Source organism: Oncorhynchus nerka, linkage group LG22, assembly GCF_034236695.1.
Source record: "Oncorhynchus nerka isolate Pitt River linkage group LG22, Oner_Uvic_2.0, whole genome shotgun sequence".
NCBI lineage: Eukaryota > Metazoa > Chordata > Actinopteri > Salmoniformes > Salmonidae > Oncorhynchus > Oncorhynchus nerka.
This window is the reverse complement of record NC_088417.1, coordinates 23,866,822-23,890,255: the sequence shown is the minus strand read 5'-3', so window position 1 is coordinate 23,890,255 and position 23,434 is coordinate 23,866,822. Positions and strand designations below refer to the sequence as shown.

At 42.7% G+C, this 23,434-nt stretch overlaps 1 protein-coding gene across 2 annotated transcripts in view; it reads left to right on the top strand.

Moving 5' to 3' along the window:
- Positions 1-13,765: 13,765 nt before the first annotated feature.
- The window catches only part of sema5a (sema domain, seven thrombospondin repeats (type 1 and type 1-like), transmembrane domain (TM) and short cytoplasmic domain, (semaphorin) 5A), a 209,006-nt gene continuing 199,337 nt past the window's right edge, over positions 13,766-23,434 (top strand). For both annotated transcript variants that reach the window (XM_029626548.2, XM_029626547.2), the window contains exon 1: positions 13,766-14,289. The gene's annotated coding sequence lies outside the window, so the exon portion shown is untranslated. The remainder of the gene's footprint in view (positions 14,290-23,434) is intronic.

The window sequence follows — 23,434 nt, the reverse complement described above, 5'->3', positions numbered from 1 at the left end:
CCTCTTTCTGACCTGCATGTGTGTGGACTAGGATAACTTTGATCCATCACTCCTCTGATGTGTGATTGAAGATGATGTGTCCACTCCCACTGTCTGTTTGATATGCCACCTTCACTAACTCCGCTGACGTGACAGAACACTCTATTAACATGCAAGACACCTGAAACAGATGTGATTCGTCAGCTCCTTTGTCTGTTGTGATTGAGTTGATGTCTCATATTGACAGTACTGTATATAACACTGGAGAGGAACAGAACTGGGGGAGGAACACTTGTTAGCATTGTCCTGACTATTCTGCTGACTCTGCCTACAGAGCGAAAGTCTCTGAAGAGAACCCTTGCTGTTTTCTTTGAGTTGAATGTTTTTTTAATAAGGTTAGTTTAGATACAGGCGTACAGTTCATTCACATTCAGTGTTTGATCAGTATAACTCCCTCACTGCCGCCTTCTTGCAAAAAGTTATTTAAAACTATTTCTTACCGATTGTGGCAACTGTAACACTGTTGCCTCTCAAACAAACGTATTCTATTTATTTCTTTCCTATTATTTTCTAGCATTCAACCACACAGCAACTTCTTCTCAACAAGTTACATTTCCAAGCCCTGATCGTTGGGCGCTGCAGTCTTCTTTTCCACCCAGTCACTAACCCACCAACTTCAACCCTGACCCTGGAAGACAGGGGGCTAGATTGGTTCCATCAGGACCTGTGATTGGTTGAATGAGCATCCTAATTGGTTCAGTCAGGATGGTGATTGGTTAGATGAGGAGTTGTCTGGCATGCACCTCAGGCTGCAGACACTGTGGCACTCCAGGACCAAGAGCTGTTCATCTGATGTGAGAGGCAGGATGTATTGATCATGTCTGGTCTAGCTGAGTGCGTGCGTGTTTGTGCATGCAAGTGTGAGCAAGTGTGTGCGTGTTTGTGCATTTGTGCATGCAACCGAGTGAGCAATAAATTGTGTGAGGATATTTCTAGGAACTCTGTACCGGCCCAGAAAAGTCAAGAGTGTAAATTGATCTAAAGGGCAGCAGAGCTACTTTCTCAGTTTCCTAAAGACAGTCATTAATATACTACACTGAGAACCATATGTCCTGACCTTCCATTCTCATCGCTTCATCTAAAACAAAACCTGTAATATATTGTCCTTACGTTCCCATGTGAATATCAAAAAAAATTATATTCAACATTAAATAGCAGGATAACAAAACAATAAGTTGACTGCGGATTGATGTCATACTGAAAGATGCTATTTTTATGGTGTCACTGAAGCTAATAGTTCATGAACTGATCGTGTGACTCTATTCCGTAAGACTATAAAGCAGAGAAGAGGAGTGAAAGGGCGAGACAGAATAATGGACATTAGGGATAACAGAGAAACATGTTCAATTAAAACTACAGATGGAGTTTCACATTGTTGAAGGTTGAATATGAACAATACAGGTTATTATTCATTACTTTCAGTCCACAACAATGACCCGAATTGAGGGTATGAATTTCAATGTTTTCTATTCCTCTAGGTAGGAAGCTGCCTGAGAGCACAAATCAAGGATCAGCTTAGCTCCCTTATACTATTACGGGAAAACACAAAACTGACCTTAGAGCAGTGTCTAGGGGTAAACTTCATCCTAATCATTGTAGACTTTGTTAAGTTACATAAATCCCTGGAAATAGCTGGGTCAACCTTGTTCTTTGATCTCTTGAAGATTACCTGTTTCATTCCCTCCTCTTTCACTTCTAAAGCGAACTGCATCAGCTTAGACCAAATCAATATGAGCACCACCAGGAAATGAAAGGAATTCTATTTTTAATAAAAAACCAACTCAATAGATTTTGACCAAAAAACAACAACACCGTTCTTCCTTCTTGGATATGACGCTTTTGATCAACTTTCCCAACCAGGCAAGTCGGCGCTGTTTCGGTTATATCCTCGCTTTCTCTGCACCAATGAGAAACAATGTGCTTTATTCTATTACAGAATAAATCCAATCTCATGCTTCACGGTTTAGAGAGGAAAAGTGGAGGAAGCGATGAAAGAATGAGACAGCGTGGCGGAGCGAGGGAGAATGTTGACACAAATCCCACAATCCCTAGGGTGTCTCCGGTGGGCCGTAGGGGCACAGATCAGCGATTCCAATCAATTAACCAATCAATGAACAATTCAATTAACCAATCAATGACCCAGTCGATTACAGAGTTAATGGGAACTTGTGTAGCTATTGGGAATGGGTGTGTGATGAGAAGGGCATACCTGTAAATCAGTGTGGTTTATGTTAGCACATCAAAGACAATCACATAAAACATACCAATATACCAAACTCATAGTCCAAGCTCTCATATTGGTCAAATAATTGACTTGTTGAAATAACCAGACACACAATTGCCCGCGGCTGTTGACTCTACTCCAAACCTGATGAATATATAAATGAATAATGAATCAGCTCCGAATTAATATAACATTCCTAGTCCTAAAGCAAATAACTTGTAATATCCACTGATGTCGTGCCTGTGGACTGTCATTCATAAAATAATGACAACATTAAACACAGTGGCACTAAGCTGGCGTCAATCAGAATACACACACGCGTGCATACTGTTTTACCCACTTCATACAGTATGTACATATATACTGTACGCTAGTCATTGAACACTGGTCACTTCAAAACACAGCATCATATGTGTGTAAATATAATACAGTACAGTATAGTATATACGTACATACTGTATGAGGTGGGTGAAACAGTATGCACGCGTGTGTGTGTATTCTGATTGGTGCCAGCTTGGTGCCACTATGTTTAATGTTGTCATTATTTTATTATCCCAGATAATCTATTTTTATAATAACACATTCTCGGTTTCAAAATACGTTTGTTCCCTCGTTAAAATGATGGTCGAGCCTGCTATGCGTCCTTTACTTCTATAGTGCTGCTGTGAATGGATATTAGTACTGTGGGCAACACTTACCCATTGAAGGTAACCCGTAATCTCCTGTCCTTGTTTGAACCCGACAGGTAACCTGCACACACTGCTGTTCTGTCATGTCAAGACAAAGCTGACGTATGACTGTTTTTAAGCCCAGCTCAGCCTATCAGAGTAGTGACGTCAGACGAACATACATTTCACTGTACGCTCGGAGGAAGAACACAAAACAGCCTAACAAACCACAAACTTCTACTTCTGTCTTGCCTGTCACTCCGTCTCTCTCTCTCTCTCCCTCCATTTGACCCCAAGTGGATGCCTGCCAGTAATTAAAATGAATTAACTTGTCCGGCATGAAGCTAAAACCAATTATCTGGGAACACACTTGCTTGTCAACAAAGCAGCGTTTGGTTGGGAGAGGAATGGGCAGATTGTCCCACCGTTGGCTCCCGCTGGAGACCCAGTAGGATGATGGATGTTGGGAAGTTTGTGTGCGTGCGTGTATGTGCGTGCCCTGCGTGCGTGTGCGTGTGTGTGTGAGTGAGTAAGATGGATGTAGGGTTTTACAACAGGGGCTTGTTTTTAATGAGTTCCAACAGCATACTGCCGGCTCATTATTATAAAAATAGATTATCAGGGATAATAAAATATAATAATATCCAAGTAATATCGATGATTATTATTGGTTAGGGAGCTAGTTTTTGGTATTATCCTTATTGTTGGTGGTGTTGTTGTTCTTGTTGTGGTTAACCTTTAAGGTTGTGTATTTCCCAATGGGTAGAACAGATGATACAGTGAATGTTATATTGTATATGTAAAAAGGCCTTAGAAGGAGCATGTTGCAGTACATTAACTATGAAAAGAGGGGTTTCCACGATGACGACATAGAGGCCTGTGGCTGTGGGTGATCTAGGAAGAAAAGTATCATAAGCCGTTCCATGTATTTATTCTCTGTGGTACCTACACAGTTAAGGTATCCATGATCCCGCACTGTGAAAAACTCTGCAGATTTCTGTCATTTTTCTGTGCCTCAGTAGAGCCCCAAAACACACATAAATCTAGATTTGTACAACTCAGAGAAACAGAGGCAGTGTAGCGGGAAGCCTAATCTTGAATTGCTGTGCACACCTGCTCAGAAAGCATCACGGTTCACACACACACACACACACACACACACACACACACACACACACACACACACACACACACACACACACACACACACACACACACACACACGCGCGCACACACGCACACACACACACACACACACACCATCCACACTCTCCACCTGTTTGTGTGTGTGAATGCATTCTTGCCTCTGTGTGTGTCTGTGTTTCGTCCTGTTGGAGATGTGTGACCCGATGATATAGGACACTGTGAGTGTGTGTAGCTGACACAATAAGACCTAGTGACAGAGGAAGACAGGGCTGTGAGGAGAGGCCAGGGAGGCTCAGAAACACAATCCGGTGTTGAGAGAAACAAATTGCCTTTTGGTGAGTTAGGAGGGGAGATGAAGGGAGAATATCATTGTGTCCTTGTTACACTAGGAAAACAAAACATTCACTGTAGGAGATTTGTTTCATGCCCCGCTGGAATGCACAGGAGATAGAGACTTTGATTACACTCCCCATTGCTGTTATACTGTACCTACATAATATTGGGACAGTATGAAAAGTTCAGGTTTCATATTATCATATTTGTTTTTGGATAGTAGGTCTAAGTAATTACAAAAAACCAAAGCCCTTGTCACCAATACTATTAGTGGTCCCAAATGTTGGTCACATTTTGTACCCATTGCGGTGGATAATTGCTCCCATCACATGGGATAGCGATGTAGATAATTGCTCCCTACAAATTCAGGCCATTGTCATTTGTGACATTAATTAATTCTGTGTAATTTAAAAGGCTGTCTGTGGACAGGGGACCTCACGCCTCCTCTGGCCTCCGCTCCATGATTGAATTTCACAAAGTTCATCTCTGCCGCTCTTAACTTTTCCACTCCACTTCACATCCAAGGGAGAGTGAGAGGGAACAAAATCTCCTAAAAAAACTCAAAGTATCAGCCTTATTCTGGTTACTATCCATCACGGTGGAAGCAGGGGAGGACAGGGAGGAATCTAGCCAGCCAGAGTATCAGTAGAGTAGAGGAAGATGACCCTATGGACCTAGCACCCCATGTCATTATCTCTCTCTCTCTGTCTGTCCATTCTCTCTGGAGCTGCTGGGCTGGAGGAGGCCAAAGCTCCACTCCATCAAGTTGTAGAAGCCATGAGAAAAAACAGAGGGCACACTTACAGGCAATGCATACACCCACAAACACACACACAGACACAAACACACAGACACAAACACACACACACAAACACTCACACACACACACACACACACACACACACACACACACACACACACACACACACACACACACACACACACACACACACACACACACACACACACACACACACACACACACACAGATAGACACAGATAGACACAGACACACACACTACATCAGACTAGCCAATGCCCTAGACCAGGTATTCCCAAACTGGGGAACTGGGGGACACAATGCCATCAGAGGTACGCCAAATAAAAATGTGATTCACTTTTTTTTTAAATAGATCAAATATATATATATATATATATATATATATATATATATATATATATATATATATATATCTTTTTTAAAACTTTTTTTTCCTTCACATTTTCAAACAGTCCATTTATATTTTCCAACGGGGCTACTTGGAAGACAGCTTGGAAGACGTTTTGGACACTACAGTGAAAATGGTTGACTTTGTTAAAGCAAGGCCCCTGAACTCTCGTGTATTTTCTGCACTATGCAATGATATGGGCAGCGACCATGTAACTCTTTTACAACATACAGAAGTGTGCTGGTTATCAAGGGGCAAAGTATTGACACTTTTTTTTAAATTGAGAGATGAGCTTAAAGGTTTGTTTACTGACCATAATTTTCACTTGTCTGACTGCTTGCATGAAGATGAATTTCTCACACGACTGGCCTATCTGGGTGATGTTTTTTTTCCGCCTGAATGATCTGACTCTGGGATTACAGGGACTCTCCACAAACTTGCGGGACAAAATTGAGGGTATGATTAAGAAGTTGGAGCTCTTCTCTGACTGCATCAACAGGGACAACACACACGTCTTTCCATCATTGTATGATTTGTTATGTGCAAATTAACTCAAGCTTACAGACAACGTCAAATGTTATATAGCGAAGCACCTGAGTGAGTTGGGTGCGCAATTACTGGAAACGGATGCACAAACAACTGGATTCGTTATCCCTTTCATGCCCTGCCTCCAGTTCACTTACCGATATCTGAACAACAGAGCCTCATCGAAATTGCAACAAGCGGTTCTGTGAAAATTGTATATAATCAGAAGCCACTGCCAGATTTCTTGATTGGGCTGCGCTCAGAGTATTCTGCCTTGGCAAATCGCTCTGTTAAGACACTGATGCCCTATGCAACCACGTACCTATGTGAGAGTGGTATCTCGGCCCTCACTAGCATGAAAACTAAATACAGGCACAGACCGTGTGTGGAAAATGATTTAAGACTGAGACTCTCTCCAATACAACCCAACGTTGCAGAGTTATGTGAATCCTTTCAAGCACATCCTTCACATTAACCTGTGTTGAGTCATTCACCATTTTCAATGATGTTCGATGTTTAGTGTGTGTGTGTGGCAAGATGGTGTCATGAAAGAGACAGGGAGCTATAGGATAGCTATAGAGTTCCCACCGTAAATCCACGACAGAATAGATTTACTAAACTGCAGTTTTGCAGACAATCCACCATGTTGGCATGGAATGCTCAATGAGAAAACATTCTAATCAGCATTCTAGAATGGCATATTTGTTGCCAATATGGCAGCCATTCAAAATCTAAATCTCACCCAGATTTTGCTGAGCTTCTGTATATCTGCGGTTCAGGTGTATTCTGTTATACACCTGGGAGACACTGGGTCTATGGAGTTCAATAATTTCCCCTCACTGTGTCTTCCACAGCAGAAATACTTCTTGGAGAACCTTGGTGTTTATGACATTATTGTTCCAATCCTTCTTCCTCTGGACCGTGGCAGTTAACGTTACACAGGACATTCTGGGTCTCAGATGCTACAGGGACGTCTCCCTCGGCACCGCAGGGACACGGCAAGGCTGGGTAAGCCTGAGAAATCAGCTGCTCTTGGACCCAGTGCAGTGTGGGATGGCTCATTGGGCCCACGCAGGTACAGTAGCAGGGTGAAAGATGACTGCAGAGATTCACAGCTGGTCAGCACTCCTTCCTCCATCCCTCCATTGTTCATTCCTCTCCTCCTTTTTCTTCCTTCCGGGGACTATGCTTGACTGCCTCCATTACCCAATCCTCACCCCCTCTCCATCACCTTTTTTCCCAATCCAATCTGACCCACGGTCCATATACACAGTACCAGTCAAAAGTTTGGAGACACCTACTCATTCAAGGGTTTTTCTATATTTTTACTATTTTCTACATTGTAGAATAATAGTGAAGACATCACAACTAGAAAATAACACATATGGAATCATGTAGTAACCAAAAACATGTTAAATAAATCAAAATATATTTTATATATTAGATTCTTCAAAGTAGCCACCCTTTGCCTTGATGAAAGCTTTGCACACTCTTGGCATTCTCTCAACCAGTTCATGAGGTAGTCACCTGGAATGCATGTCAATTAATAGGTGTGCCTTGTTAAAAGTTAATTTGTGGAATTTCTTTCCTTCTTAATGCATTTGAGCCAAAGAGTTGTGTTGTGACAAGGTAGGGGTGGTATACAAAAGATAGCCCTATTTGATAAAATACCAAGTCCATATTATGGCAAGAACAGCTCAAATAAGTAAAGAGAAACGACAATCCATCATTATTATAAGACATGAAGGTCGGTCAATCCGGAAAATTTCAAGAACTTTGAAAGTTTCTTTAAGTGCAGTCGCAAAAACTTTCAAACACTATGATGAAACTGGCTCTCACGAGGACCGACACAGGAAAGGAAGACCCAGAGTTACCTCTGCTGCATAGGATAGGTTCATTAGAGTTAACTGCACCTCAGATTGCATCTCAAATTTCTGCATAGAAAACACAAGGAAAGGATACCAATAAGAAGAAGAGACTTGCTGGGGCCAAGAAACATGAGCAATGGACATTTGACCCGTGGAAATCTGACCTTTGGTCTAATGAGTCCAAATTTGAGACTTTTGGTTCCAACCGCCGTGACTTTGTGAGATGCAGAGTAGGTGAAAGGATGATCTCTGCATGTGTGGTTCCCACTATGAAGCATGGAGGAGGAGGTGTGATGGTGTGGAGGTGCTTTGCTGGGGACACTGTCTGTGATTGATTTAGAATTCAAGGCACACTTAACCAGCATGCCTACCACAGCATTGTGCAGCAATACTCCATCCCAACTGGTTTGTGCTTAGTGGGACTATCATTTGGTTTTGAACACGACAATGACCCAACATACCTCCAGGTTGGGTAAGGGCTATTTGACCAAGAAGGAGAGTGATGGAGTGCTGTATCAGATGACCTGGCCTTCACAATCACCCGCCCTCAACCCATTGAGATGGTTTGGACCGCAGAGTGAAGGAAAAGCAGCCAACAAGTGCTCAGCATATGTGAGAACTCCTTCAAGACTGTTGGAAAAGCATTCTAGTTTAAGCTGGTTGAGAGAATGCCAAGAGTGTGCAAAGCTGTCATCAAGGCAAAGGGTGGCTACTTTGAAGAATCTAAAATCTAAAATATATTTTGATTTGTTTAACACTTTTTTGATTACTACATGATTCCATATGTTTATTTCATAATTTTGATATCTTCACTATTATTATACAATGTAGAAACTAGTAAAAAATAAAGAAAACCCCTTGAATGAGTAGGTGTATCCAAACTTTATAATGGTACTGTACACAAACATTAAATGTATGCATACACCCGATCTCCGAAGACTGTTTTTTTCAGGTGATTGAGTCATTGTTGCAGCTGCTGTACACTTGGTGTGTGTGTGTGTGTGTGTGTGTGTGTGTGTGTGTGTGTGTGTGTGTGTGTGTGTGTGTGTGTGTGTGTGTGTGTGTGCTTGTTGTTTTTTAGGGTTCCCAGAGTCCGTCCAGTCCTGAGCTGACCAGCGGCTGGGTAACAGTAGCTGTTTGACAGATGGATTGTTTGTTGCTGGAGAGCGATTTGGGAGTTATATAGAGGTTGGGTAGGCAGAGGTAAAGCTCACAAACATGTGCTCCTTCCCACACACACACACACACACACACCTTTTCAACAGTAAACACAGTTGGGCCAGGTGAAGGGATGGAGGAAGGGATGGATGGAGAGCGGGATAGAAGAGAGGAAGGGGACTCATGCCTAGCCTAGATTTTTGGTGTGTTGCTTGGCAACTCCAGTTCATTAGACTGACTGGCACCCAGTGAATATGTGTACTGTTTAAGAAGACACACACACACGTGCACACACACAGCACACACCAGAGAGGACTGGGGGACACTTGAATACGTGTGTGTGTGTGTGTGTGTGTGTGTGTGTGTGTGTGTGTGTGTGTGTGTGTGTGTGTGTGTGTGTGTGTGTGTGTGTGTGTGTGTGTGTGTGTGTGTGTGTGTGTGTGTGTGTGTGTGTGTGTGTGTGTGTGTGTGTGTGAATGCTCCCCTCTCCATCCCCCTTCCATGCCCTGATGCACTAACAGCCATCCATCAGCAGGCCCATTTATCTGGGAACTCAGTTAAGACCCACCATTGTCTGGTTAAAGAATCTCACTTAAAGCCGAGGTAAAGAACCCTTTCAGAAGGGGTTTTTGGGAGTTCTCCGGCTGGAGAAGATTTGGGGAGTTCTCCGGCTGGCGAGGGTTTTTGGGAGTTCTCCGGCTGGTGAGGGTTTTTGGGAGTTCTCCGGCTGGAGAGGGTTTTTGGGAGTTCTCCGGCTGGAGAGGGTTTTTGGGAAGATTTGGGGAGTTCTCCGGCTGGAGAGGGTTTTTGGGAGTTCTCCGGCTGGAGAGGGTTTTTGGGAGTTCTCCGGCTGGAGAGGGTTTTTAGGAGTTCTCCGGCTGGAGACGGTTTTTGGGAGTTCTCCGGCTGGAGAGGGTTTTTGGGAGTTCTCCGGCTGGAGAGGGTTTTTGGGAGTTCTCCGGCTGGAGAGGGTTTTTGGGAGTTCTCCGGCTGGAAAGGGTTTTTGGGAGTTCTCCGGCTGGAGAGGGTTTTTGTTGGAGTTTAGGCTAGATCCAGATTGAGGCAGAATCAAACAGTAGGTGATATGCTACACATTGGGGGTGAATGTAGTGAGTTACTACTGTACCTCCATATTCTTTAAACCTTGTGCAAGGTGAAATATACATTTAAGTCATTGTACGTTCTACGTTAGAGCACAGATGTTGAGTAAATAAGATGTTCTTCGAAACACTTTGACAGCTAGTGAGTAATGTGTACAACTAGATGTCACAGTGGCATTTGTAGAATCAATCAGTGGTTGTAATCCCCCATGTGTCCTGTCTGCTCTTTGACCTTCCCTGGCATCGAGGCACAAACACATCATACATCTTGTAGGGCTGCCTTTTCTCAGCCCTGTAAATATGTTAACGTTCTCTGACTACTGGCATTTTGGGTTGGTCGGCATTCTGTGAGAGAGAGAGAATTCAAAAACAAATCCAATTTTGATAAACTCATCTATTGGGTGAAATATCACAGTGTGCCATCACGGGAGCAATATTTGTGACCTGTTGCCACAAGAAAAGGGCAACCAGTGAAGAACAAACACCATTGTAAATACAACCCATATTTATGTTTATTTATTTTCCCTTTTGTACTTTAACTATTTTCACATTGTTACAACACTGTATATAGCCATAATATGACATTTGAAACGTCTCTATTCCCTTTGAACGTTTTAATGTTTCCTGTACATTTTTTCTTGTTTATTTCACTTTTGTTTATTATCTATTTCACTTTCTTTGGCAATTTAAACATATATTTCCCATGTCAATAAAGCCCTTTGAATTGGAGCGAGAGCGAGAGAGAAATACCACTTGAAATGTAAATCTCAGCTTTACTTTATCCTCTATTGGGGGAGGTTTGCATTTTTACATGAAATGTTCCTGATTTGAATGTAGATGTGTGGATACAGAGAGCCTATCATACTGTATCTGTATTCACCCAGGCCAGTATATGAAGAGACCGTCTGTGTTTGACTTGAATAAATGCATCTGTCAAAGCAGCAGACGTCGCCTCTCTGTCATAGTGTCAAAAACAGGATGACTGTCACTCGCATTGGCCGTGTGTGTGCATAGCTTGACACATGTTCATTTGGCTGGAGGGATAAACATTACAAGGAAGGTATTGAATTAAAGATGTCACACTCAAGGCATGTACATGTACAGTGGGGCAAAAAAAGTATTGTCAGCCACCAATTGTGCAAATTCTCCCACTTAAAAAGATGAGAGAGGCCTGTAATTTTCATCATAGGTACACTTCAACTATGACAGACAAAATGAGGGGAAAAAATCCAGAAAATCACATTGTATGATTTTTAATTTATTTATTTGCAAATTATGGTGGAAAATAAGTATTTGGTCAATAACAAAAGTTTATCTCAATACTTTGTTATATACCCTTTGTTGGCAATGACAGAGGTCAAACGTTTTCTGTAAGTCTTCACAAGGTTTTCACACACTGTTGCTGGTATTTTGGCCCATTCCTCCATGCAGATCTCCTCTAGAGCAGTGATGTTTTGGGGCTGTTGCTGGGCAACACGGACTTTCAACTCCCTCCAAAGATTTTCTATGGGGTTGAGATCTGGAGACTGGCTAGGCCACTCCAGGACCTTGAAATGCTTCTTACGAAGCCATTCCTTCGTTGCCCGGGCGGTGTGTTTGGGATCATTGTCATGCTGAAAGACCCAGCCATGTTTCATCTTCAATGCCCTTGCTGATGGAAGGAGGTTTTCACTCAAAATCTCACGATACATGGCCCCAGCATGACAATGGATCAGTCGTCCTGGTCCCTTTGCAGAAAAACAGCCCCAAAGCATGATGTTTCCACCCCCATGCTTCACAGTAGGTATGGTGTTCTTTGGATGCAACTCAGCATTCTTTGTCCTCCAAACATGACGAGTTGAGTTTTACCAAAAGGATATATTTTGGTTTCATCTGACCATATGACATTCTCTCAATCTTCTTCTGGATCATCCAAATGCTCTCTAGCAAACTTCAGATGGGCCTGGACATGTACTGGCTTAAGCAGGGGGACACGCCTGGCACTGCAGGATTTGAGTCCCTGGCGGCGTAGTGTGTTACTGATGGTAGGCTTTGTTACTTTGGTCCCAGCTCTCTGCAGGTCATTCACAAGGTCCCCCCGTGTGGTTCTGGGATTTTTGCTCACCGTTCTTGTGATCATTTTGACCCCACGGGGTAAGATCTTGCGTGGAGCCCCAGATCGAGGGAGATTATCAGTGGTCTTGTATGTCTTCCATTTCCTAATAATTGCTCCCACAGTTGGTTTCTTCAAACCAAGCTGCTTAACTATTGCAGATTCAGTCTTCCCAGCCTGGTGCAGGTCTACAATTTTGTTTCTGGTGTCCTTTGACAGCTCTTTGGTCTTGGCCATAGTGGAGTTTGGAGTGTGACTGTTTGAGGTTGTGGACAGGTGTCTTTTATACTGATAACAAGTTCAAACAGGTGCCATTAATACAGATAACGAGTGGAGGACAGAGGAGCCTCTTAAAGAAGAAGTTACAGGTCTGTGAGAGCCAGAAATCTTGCTTGTTTGTAGGTGACCAAATACTTATTTTCTACCATAATTTGCAAATAAATTCATAAAAATCCTACAATGTGATTTTCTGGATTTTTTTTCTCATTTTGTCTGTCATAGTTGAAGTGTACCTATGATGAAAATTACAGGCCTCTCTCATCTTTTTAAGTGGGAGAACTTGCACAATTGGTGGCTGACTAAATACTTTTTTGCCCCGCTGTATATGAAGGTGTGGATGTGAGTTAAGATTTGATCTGGACCAATGACTTTTGACAGAGTTTTATATGGGTATTTCCTATTCACGAGGAAGCTGCTGTTTCTCTGAAAGGCCGATTAAAAACATGTTGCTGTTCGCATCTGACCTTAATACAATTTGATTTGATTTTGACTAGTTGTGATATTAAAAACATTTGCAGACAGTTAATAGTTAACTTAATAGTCAACAAATGTTGGATAGACCAACACTCTTTCAAATGATTAAAGTGCAATTATGCCAATGTTCAACCTCACCCATCTCCAGCAACAAACCAGTGTCTTATGTGAAAACAGCACACTTCTATGATCTGTGGTCAAATAGATAAGAGGAATAGTTCTAAAAAATACTCATCTGTGACATCACAGATAGTATTACTACATTTTTTACATTGTGATTGTCAAAACCGGCAGTAGAATATTTTAACTTTATATTTTTCTTCTACAAAACGTAGATATTTGCCGTTTTCACATGTAGACACAATTGTGTTGGAGATAATGAAAATGAGGTTTAAAAGTGGTGGAATTGCCCTTTAATGTGAAACAAACATAAACCCGAATGCGTAAAAGTGCCTCCTAGAAAATGCACTTTGCATAGTCCCCCCAAAACATTGGGATCTCACGGGTCAATGTTCCCCTATTGCATCCGTCTGCAGTACGTAATCTACCTGCAGGACAGCTGTGCGCCGCTGCCTGCCACGTCTTCCAGAACCATGCGAGAATCATGGCCAATTCATCCAGTGTGTGAATGAACGGACGCGGCAAGGGGGGGCGCACTCTTACTTCAGTTCTTTTTTAAATCCTGCGAACCCGATGGCTATCGCAGAGCGCTTGCATTGCACGCAGCAACTCACATAACCGCGCATTCTGCAATGCTCTGTCTGATCTCTCTTCTTGCTACAGTTTTAACAAAGTTTTAAGAGTTCGCGTCACTTGGCTTGCGTCCTTGTCTCGTGGCGAGGCTTTTGTCTGTGAGGTGAAGCGGAGCGCGGCAGTGCAATGCGGTGTAGTGTCCAGTTACAAACAGTGCACTGTGATGCTGCGAAGAGGCACCGCGACAGAAATATATGGCTCTAGAGAGACGGCCGAGAGAGAGAGAGAGAGAGAGAGAGAGGGGGGAGAGAGAGAGAGATCTAAGAAAACTGCACAGTAGTCAGAGACTGACCCGGAGTTACTGGATTTTGTTTTAAATAGGAGAACGCAAACTGGGATTACTCCACCTTTACCGTATTTTTTCCCCCCTGAGCCACAACAACACTCACCTTCTTCAGACTGGTTGAGACTTGCAGTTGTTCTCCCGCTAGATGAATAGGAGTAGTTGGAGACTTCACTAGGTGAGTGGTTTACACATATTGGCATTTGAAATGCTTTACCATGCCGATGTTTTCTTCTTTCCAAATCAGACCTTTCACTGGACATGCTGAACGGGTTCATTTGCCGTTTTGCAGTCTGAATGCTGTAATCTCTGGAGTAAATTGTATTACTGGTGAAATATTTAACGTTTCCACCTTCTCTTTTCTATTGCTGTGCATAATTCACGACTTCATAGGATACAATAAATACGTATAATACATATAATTATCAAAATAATGTTGGCCGTATGATATTATTCACATACTAATATGAATAGCCCGGTGTAGAAGTTTACTACTATGGTTATCTAAAAGGTTTTAGTGCCGCTTGGCGGTGCTAACACTGTGAGTATTCACTCCTATTACACGCACTTAATAAGATTTCTCGCCTCTGCGCTATGCAAATATATTGCCTTTTACACATGAATTTTAATAACAAAATGTCCACGGGTAGTGATAGTTCGTTCCTCGTGCTGTGCAAACACTGTATTTTGGTCTGTGTAATTACAGAGGTAGGCTACTGGTCCCGTTCTATACTTACATTGTCAGTTTAACTCTGAAAGCATTTACTTCTTATAATATCTGTTTGTCTCCTGGTCCCATTACATGTAAACAAAAGAACAGTAGGTAAGTCAGCTTTAATTGAATGCAGAGTAAGTCACTTACTTTTGGGGTGAAATATGGTTGGATATCTTGGCAATTATTCCAATTGACTAGCTAAGCTATTGCTACCATGTTGGATAGTGTTTACAAATTGAACAGAGAAGGATAGATGTACGGTTGTATTTTGTTATATCGCTTTATTTGATATATATCGCTTTATTTTTGTTGACTACTTGACAGTGATTTTGATGACATACAGCGGGTGTTAAATTCTTCCATGTCCTTTCTTTTGACTTGTGAATGCACCAGGATTGGCACTTGCAGTGTGGGCAAATTGTTCCTCTCTTCAGTAACAGTAGGCTACAGTACACTGCCATCCATTCTAATTCAACACCACAGATTCTGTCTTGTCAGCCCATTACATATATATTTTTTATTTTACCTTTATTTAGCTAGGCAAGTCAGTTAAGAACAAATTCTTATTTACAATGACAGCCTACCGGGGAACAGTGGGTTAACTGCCTTGTTCAGGGGCAGAACGACAGATTTTTACCTTGTCAGCTCGGGGATTCGATTCTTGCAACCTTTCGGGTTACTAGTCCAAAGCTCTAACCACTGGGCTACCTGCCGCCCCACATATACTAACCTTTAGGTAGTATGGAGGATGTTCACATTGAGGCTGGGATTGTTTACAGTAGGCCTGTAGTGCCACATTTAAGACTTCAAGAGAAAACAAAGACAAGGAAATTCAAGCCTTTTTTCAAGACAAACTATTTACTCCAACACCTTGTATTTCGAAGCAGGCTTTACTCTATAAAATGCACCCCAATGGTGGGACATTTAAAGGGTTTGAGGTAACAATATGCATGTGACCTGTTCAGTGTGTGTGAAACCTCAGAAACATAACTGTCTAGCTCCCGGCATCGGCTCCTAATTGGGAATCCCAACATGTGAGTTATGATTCATCTTGATTGTCTATTTCCATATGCTAAGTGGATAAAAAAAAATGCATCCCAACGGTGGTTCGTTTCAAAGGGGTTCCGGTAACAGTATGTGTGTGTGACTGTGTGAGTTCACAGTACCTCAGAAACCTAACTGTTTAGCTCCCGGCATCGGCTCCTAATGGGCCTCCATGTCTACATGTGAGTTCTGATGAATCCTGAATGTCTCTTTCCATCATACTGAGTGGGGTATGATGATGAGGTATCCACTGTGGGTTAATACGTTACTTACAGATGCATTTTGCGAGCGTTGAGTGCATTCAGACACCCTCAGACCCTCAGAGAATATGAATGTGGCTGTAAAAATCACAACTACAAAAATATCCCTTTTTATCACAACAGAGTAATCACAACATACGCTGTTTTTATATATTAACTCAACAATATGTCTTAATGCCATTTCCATTCTTTGACACAATGATGGATGCTTCAGAGATGTATTAATGTGTTTTTTGGCTTGAAGGAAGTGGCTCTCATGAACACAGCATTACTGTAATCTCAGAGCCTCTCCTTGCTGTGATGCTGTGCACGCGGTACTGTCTCATACTGTGCGCTCCGTGACAAACAGTGACCCCATCCAGATGGTTGAATTACTCTGAGAGTTTGGGCAGAGAGAGTTCCTCGAGTTCACCCCTCAGAAAGGCCTGCTCGGCTCGGACTGCTAAAGTCCCTGAATACATGAGATAAAGTGAGAGAGAGTGAGAGAGTTCCTCGAGTTCACCCCTCAGAAAGGCCTGCTCGGCTCGGACTGCTAAAGTCCCTGAATACATGAGATAAAGTGAGAGTGAGAGAGAGAGTGAGAGAGTGTGAGTGAGAGAGATAGTTACAAAAGGATAGTGAGAGAGAGAGAGAGAGAGAGAGAGAGTTACAAAAGGAGGGGTAGAGAGAGAGAGAGAGTTACAAAAGGAGGGTGAGAGAGAGAGAGAGGAGACTGGTGAAGAGAGAGGGTTGGGGAAAATTGCTGAATCGAGAAATGATCTGATGGGATGCCTCTCGGCAAAGTTACTGGGTTTATATTACAGCTGAGTTTCAACAAGGGAAACTGGACAGAGAAAAAAACAATATATGCTCAAAAACATCCCTCCTCCCTGCTCTTTCCTTTCCCCTCCCAAGCTTCATAACAAAGATAACCACCAGTGTGAACTGTACTTACAGATAAGTACAGAGCAGCTGAGAAGCATCTCTCTCAGCTCTTTCTTTCATTCTCTCTCTCTCTCTCTCTCCCTCTCTCTCTCTTTCTCTCTCTCTTTCTCTCTCTCTTTCTCTCTCTTTCTCTCTTTCTCTCTCTCTTTCTCTCTCTTTCTCTCTTTCTCTCTCTCTCTCTCTTTTCTCGTTGTTTGGTGTGAATAGCAGCATATGATTAGCTGGTGTGATTGATATTTGTGCGGTGCTGGTAATTTGCCCGCTCACTGACACGGAACACCAGCACAAACATAGCAATTAGTCCCTGTTCAGAGAATTCTGGAATGACAGTGACCTCACGGACCCCTGCGTTCTGTGCGGTCACTATGGAGACAGATTGAGTGACAGCGCCATTGTTGACCGGCTTTGTGATTGGGCACCTCTTTGGGGAAGGGACTTGGGAGCATGGGGCGGAATGCTGTTCAGGATTAAAAGAGACATTGTCATGCGCGTGTAACCTAAACATGCATTACCCTCAGTCCCTCAGTGCTCTTAAAAAGGCTTTAGTTACTCATTCAACTGACACGGGCTAGAGCCACTGAAGACTGGCCTTACAGAGACAAACCTCACAATAAGATAATAGATGAGCTTGTATTCATTGGTTTGAAATAGGATTTTAATCTGACGTAAATTCTCTCCGGCATTGATTTACTGCTGGTCAAAGCAAACATTATATCCCAAAGAAAATATATCCTCCCTGTCCCCCACACCTCTAGTACTCCGTTCTATCATGTCCCCCCTTTTAGTTGAAATATAGATCCACTTCGTCAATATTTCTTCTCTTCCCTGTCCGGTAGCCTCTTCTAGATTAAGTAGAGGTCTTTCTGTAGGCTGGTAACCAGTAGACACACACTGGAGTATCAAAGAGCCGCCCGGCTGACGGTTTATTACCATGGCATAGACAGCCTGCCTCTAGGGATCCCACCCCTAGGGATCACCTTTGTGGATCAGGGTAGACGTTGCCCGTAGGCACAGATCGAGCATCAGTTTTCCCACCCCCAAAACCTAACCTTAACCATTTGGCCGAGAGACGAGTGTAAGGTTGGAATGACCTGACCTGGTTTAAGCACTATACTTTCAATTGTATTTGTCCCAGAACATTTCTGTCAAAATAAGAAGCATGATTATTTTTCTCATCTCCTCTGTTCATCGCCCTTGTTTATTTATCTGTTTATCGAGATGGGCACATTGCCATGTCTACCCCAGGGGTTCGGGGAGGTGATTGCTTTCCGCGGGATACAATGAGAAATGGAAATGTTGACAATATGATAAAACTTGATCATCTGTAGCTGGCTCGCTGTTTAAAGGCCAGCGTTGTTAGGGTGACTGTGTTACCATAGCTACTGGGGAAGAATGCAACATGTTGTTTGCTGAGTGCTTCTATTGTTGAGATCCTGTCTGAATAACATATTGCGTCAACCTGTTTGTTTTGTTCAGCATTTGCGTGAGCTGTCAACACTATAAACGTCTATTATTGTTATATGCAAGGCACACCATGTGGTTGATTCAAGTCAAGGTCTGACACATAATTATGCTGAAACAAGTGCTACTTAACGAACATCAGCAGCTTATCTGTGAATAGTGGAAGCTATTTAGTGAGATTGTATTCTATTTCTGGCAGTGGATAGGGGACCAGTTTATGCAAAAAAGGTGAGATGGAACACTGTTTGAGGGAAAGAGGAGGGGAAGAGGAGGGAAAGACACATGTATCAATCAGGTACCGGTGTTCCATTTCAGAGGTTTCCTCTAAGGTGACTTGAGTCCTGCATTGTCATGGTTTGGGGCCCCTCGCTCTCTCCTCCTTTTCTGTCCTATCTCTTCCCTTCTCTCCCCTCCTGTTCCTTCCTCTCTCTTCCCTCCTCTTCCGTACTCTCTCTCCCCTCCTGTTCCGTCCTCTCTCTTCCCTCCTCTTCTGTACTCTCTCTTCCCTCCTCCCCCAACTCTTCCCTTCTCTCTCAGCCTCCTCCATCCTCTCTCTTCCCTTCTCTCTCCTCCTCTCCCCAACTCTTACATCCTCTCTCTTCCTTTCTCTCTCCTTCTCTCTCCTCCTCTCTCCAACTCTTCTGTCCTCTCTTCCCTTCTCTCAACTCCTCTTCCCAACTCTTCCGTCCTCTCTTCCCTTCTCTTCCCTTCTCTCTCATTCTCTCTCCAACTCTTCTGTCCTCTCTCTTCCCTTCTCTCTCCTCCTCTCTCCAACTCTTCTGTCCTCTCTTCCCTTCTCTCTCCTCCTCTCTCCAACTCTTCTGTCCTCTCTCTTCCTCTCTCTCTCTTCTGTCCGCCTCTTCCCAACTCTTCCCCAACTCTTCCGTCCTCTCTCTTCCTTTCTCTCTCCTCCTCTCTCCAACTCTTCCGTCCTCTCTCTTCCCTTCTCTCTCCTTCTCTCTCCTCCTCTCCCCAACTTTTCCATCCTCTCTCTTCCCTTCTCTCCCCAACTCTTCCGTCCGCTTTCTTCTCTCCTCCTCTTCTGTCCTCTCTCTTCCCTTCTCTCCCCTCCTCTTCCGTCCTCTCTCGTCCCTTCTCTCCCCTCCTCTTCCATTCTCTGACTTCCCTTTTCTCTCCTCCTCTTCCATCCTCTCTCTTCCGTCTTCTTCTCTCCCCTCCTCTTCTGTCCTCTCTCTTCCTCTGTCCCTTCCTCTTTCCTCACTCTACTCAGCTTCAATCTCTCTGACAAGCAATTAGCTACGACTTGCACACACACCGAATGATCGCACGAAAAAGCTACATCATAAACTGTAGCAATTTCACACCGGGTTTTAGTTTGAAATGATTTAAATTCTCACCAGAGAGGTAGAAACAGAGAGAGAGAGAGAGAGACATGTTACTGGCTGTGTGATTATTCTCACCGCTGTTTGGGTTCCTGAATGAATGAATGGCTGTGGGTTGTATGGAACAGGCCTGACATGTCTACACGTCAAACAGAATTAGAAGCAGCAAACCAGCATTCTATTATCCTCCACTAAAACACGACAGCTAGCTCTGCTTCCTGCACCCAAACCTGAAACCTCACTTCCTTACTGGAGCATGGAAATCTGTGTTGTGTTTAAAATTTGAAACATTGTTAAGAAATCTTGTATGCCTGTTTTCTCAGGAGGGATCGTGTCAAGGGGTGTTTGTGAATGAGAAGTAAAATAAAATAAATCGTTACTAACAGGGGTCGATTATAAAGAATTAGAGGTGCTGTTGATCTGTTCATCTGGAGTCTGTTCTGCTTGTTGGAGTTAGAATCTCAGACTGCTGAGAGAGGAAGAGAAAGAAAATCTATTCAATCAATTCAAATGGTATTTGTCACATGCTTCATAAACAACAGGTGTAGACTAACAGTGAAATGCTTACTTCCGGGTCCTTTTTCAACAATGCAGAGTTAAATTATAAACAAATATATATAAAAATACACCATTATAATAGAAATATTGACAAAAAAAGAGAGAAAGACAAGAAGAAAATGTAGCAAAAGCAGTTATAGAAAGAAAGAGAAAAAGGCATATTGATTGCCTACCAGTGTATCAGTACAGAGGTTGCCCTTGAAGGAGAGGTAAAGAGAGTCATTATGTCATTGTTTCTGAGTCACTTTCTGTTTCTCTCTCTCTCAATTCAATTCAAAGGGCTTTATTAGCATGGGAAACATGTTTACAATGCCAAAGCAAGTCAAATAGACTATATCTATTTCTCTCTCTCTCAATTTAATTTCAGGGCTTTATTGGCATGGGAAACATATGTATACATTGCCAAAGCAATTTAAATAGATAATAAATAAAAGGGAAATAAACTAGAGGTCGACCGATTAATCGCAATGGCCGATTAATTAGGGCCGATTTCAACGTTTCAATAACAATTAGAAATCGGTATTTTTGGACGCCGATTAAAAATATATATATTTAAAAAATTACAACTTTATTTAACGAGGCAAATCAGTTAAGAACACATTCTTATTTTCAATGACGGCCTACCAGGGAACAGTGGGTTAACTGCTTTGTTCAGGGGCAGAACGACAAATTTTTACCTTGTCAGCTCTGGGATTCAATCTTGCAACCTTACGGTTAACTAGTCCAACGCTCTAACCACCTGCCTCACTAGGAGACTGCCTGTTACGCGAATGCAATAAGAAGCCAAGGTAAGTTGCTAGCTAGCATTAAACTTATCTTATAAAAAACAATCAATCATAATCACTAGTTAACTACACATGGTTGATGATATTACTAGTTTATCTAGCGTGTCCTGCGTTGCATGTAATCGATGCGGTGTGCATTCGCTAAAAAGGACTGTCATTGCTCCAACGTGTACCTAACCATACACATCAATGCCTTTCTTAAAATCAATACACAGAAGTATATATTTTTAAACCTGCATATTTAGCTAAAAGAAGCAGGCGTTCATTGCATGCAGTGTCAGGGTATATGCAACAGTTTGGGCCGCCTGACTCATTGTGAACTAATTTGCCAGAATTTTACCTAATTATGACATAACATTGAAGGTTGTGCAATGTAACAGCAATATTTAGACTTAGGGATGCCACCCGTTACATAAAATACGGAACGGTTCCGTATTTCACTGAAAGAATAATCGTTTTGTTTTAGAAATTATAGTTTCCGTATTCGACCATATTAATGACCTAAGGCTCGTATTTCTGTGTGTTATTATGTTATAATTAAGTCTATGATTTTGTAGAGTAGTCTGACTGAGCGATGGTAGGCACCAGCAGGCTCATAAGTATTCATTCAAACAGCACTTTCATGCATTTTGCCAGCAGCTCTTCGCAATGCTTCAAGTATTGCGCTGTTTATGACTTCAAGCCTATCAACTCCTGAGATTAGACTGGTGTAACCGAAGTGAAATGACTAGCTAGTTCGCGGGGTGCGCGCTAATAGCGTTTTAAACGTCACTCGCCTTGAGACTTGGAGTAGTTGTTCCCCTTGCTCTGCATGGGTAACGCTGCTTCGAGGGTGGCTGTTGTCGTTATGTTCCTGGTTCGAGCCCAGGTAGGGGCGAGGAGAGGGATGGAAGCTATACTGTTACACTGGCAATACTAAAGTGCCTATAAGAACATTCAATAGTCAAAGGTACAGTGGGGCAAAAAAGTATTTAGTCAGCCACCAACTGTGCAAGTTCTCCCACTTAAAAAGATGAGAGAGGCCTGTAATTTTCATCATAGGTACACTTCAACCATGACAGACAAAATGAGGGGAAAAAATACAGAAAATCATATTGTAGGATTTTTTATTAATTCATTTGCAAATTATGGTGGAAAATAAGTATTTGGTCACCTACAAACAAGCAAGATTTCTGGCTCTCACAGACCTGTAACTTCTTCTTTAAGAGGCTCCTCTGTCCTCCACTCGTTACCTGTATTAATGGCACCTGTTTGAACTTGTTATCGGTATAAAAGACACCTGTCCACAACCTCAAACAGTCACACTCCAAACTCCACTATGGCCAAGACCAAAGAGCTGTCAAAGGACACCGGAAACAAAATTGTAGACCTGCACCAGGCTGGGAAGACTGAATCTGCAATAGGTAAGCAGCTTGGTTTGAAGAAATCAACTGTGGGATTATTAGGAAATGGAAGACATACAAGACAACTGATAATCTCCCTCGATCTGGGGCTCCACGCAAGATCTCACCCCGTGGGGTCAAAATGATCACAAGAACGGTGAGCAAAAATCCCAGAACCACATGGGGGGACCTAGTGAATGACCTGCAGAGAGCTAGGACCAAAGTAACAAAACCTACCATCAGTAACACACTACGCCGCCAGGGACTCAAATCCTGCAGTGCCAGACGTGTCCCCCTGCTTAAGCCAGTACATGTCCAGGCCCCTCTGATGTTTGCTAGAGAGCATTTGGATGATCCAGAAGAAGATTGGGAGAATGTCATATGGTCAAATGAAACCAAAATATAACTTTTTGATAAAAACTCAACTCGTCATGTTTGGAGGACAAAGAATGCTGAGTTGCATCCAAAGAAGACCATACCTACTGTGAAGCATGGGGGTGGAAACATCATGCTTTAGGGCTGTTTTTCTGCAAAGGGACTAGGACGACTGAACCGTGTAAAGGAAAGAGTTAATGGGGCCATGTATCGTGAGATTTTGAGTGAAAAGCTCCTTCCATCAGCAAGGGCATTGAAGATGAAACATGGCTGGGTCTTTCAGCATGACAATGATCCCAAACACACCGCCCGGGCAATGAAGGAGTGGCTTCGTAAGAAGCATTTCAATGTCCTGGAGTGGCCTAGCCAGTCTCCAGATATCAACCCCATAGAAAATCTTTGGAGGGAGTTGAAAGTCCGTGTTGCCCAGCACCAGCCCCAAAACATCACTGCTCTAGAGGAGATCTGCATGGAGG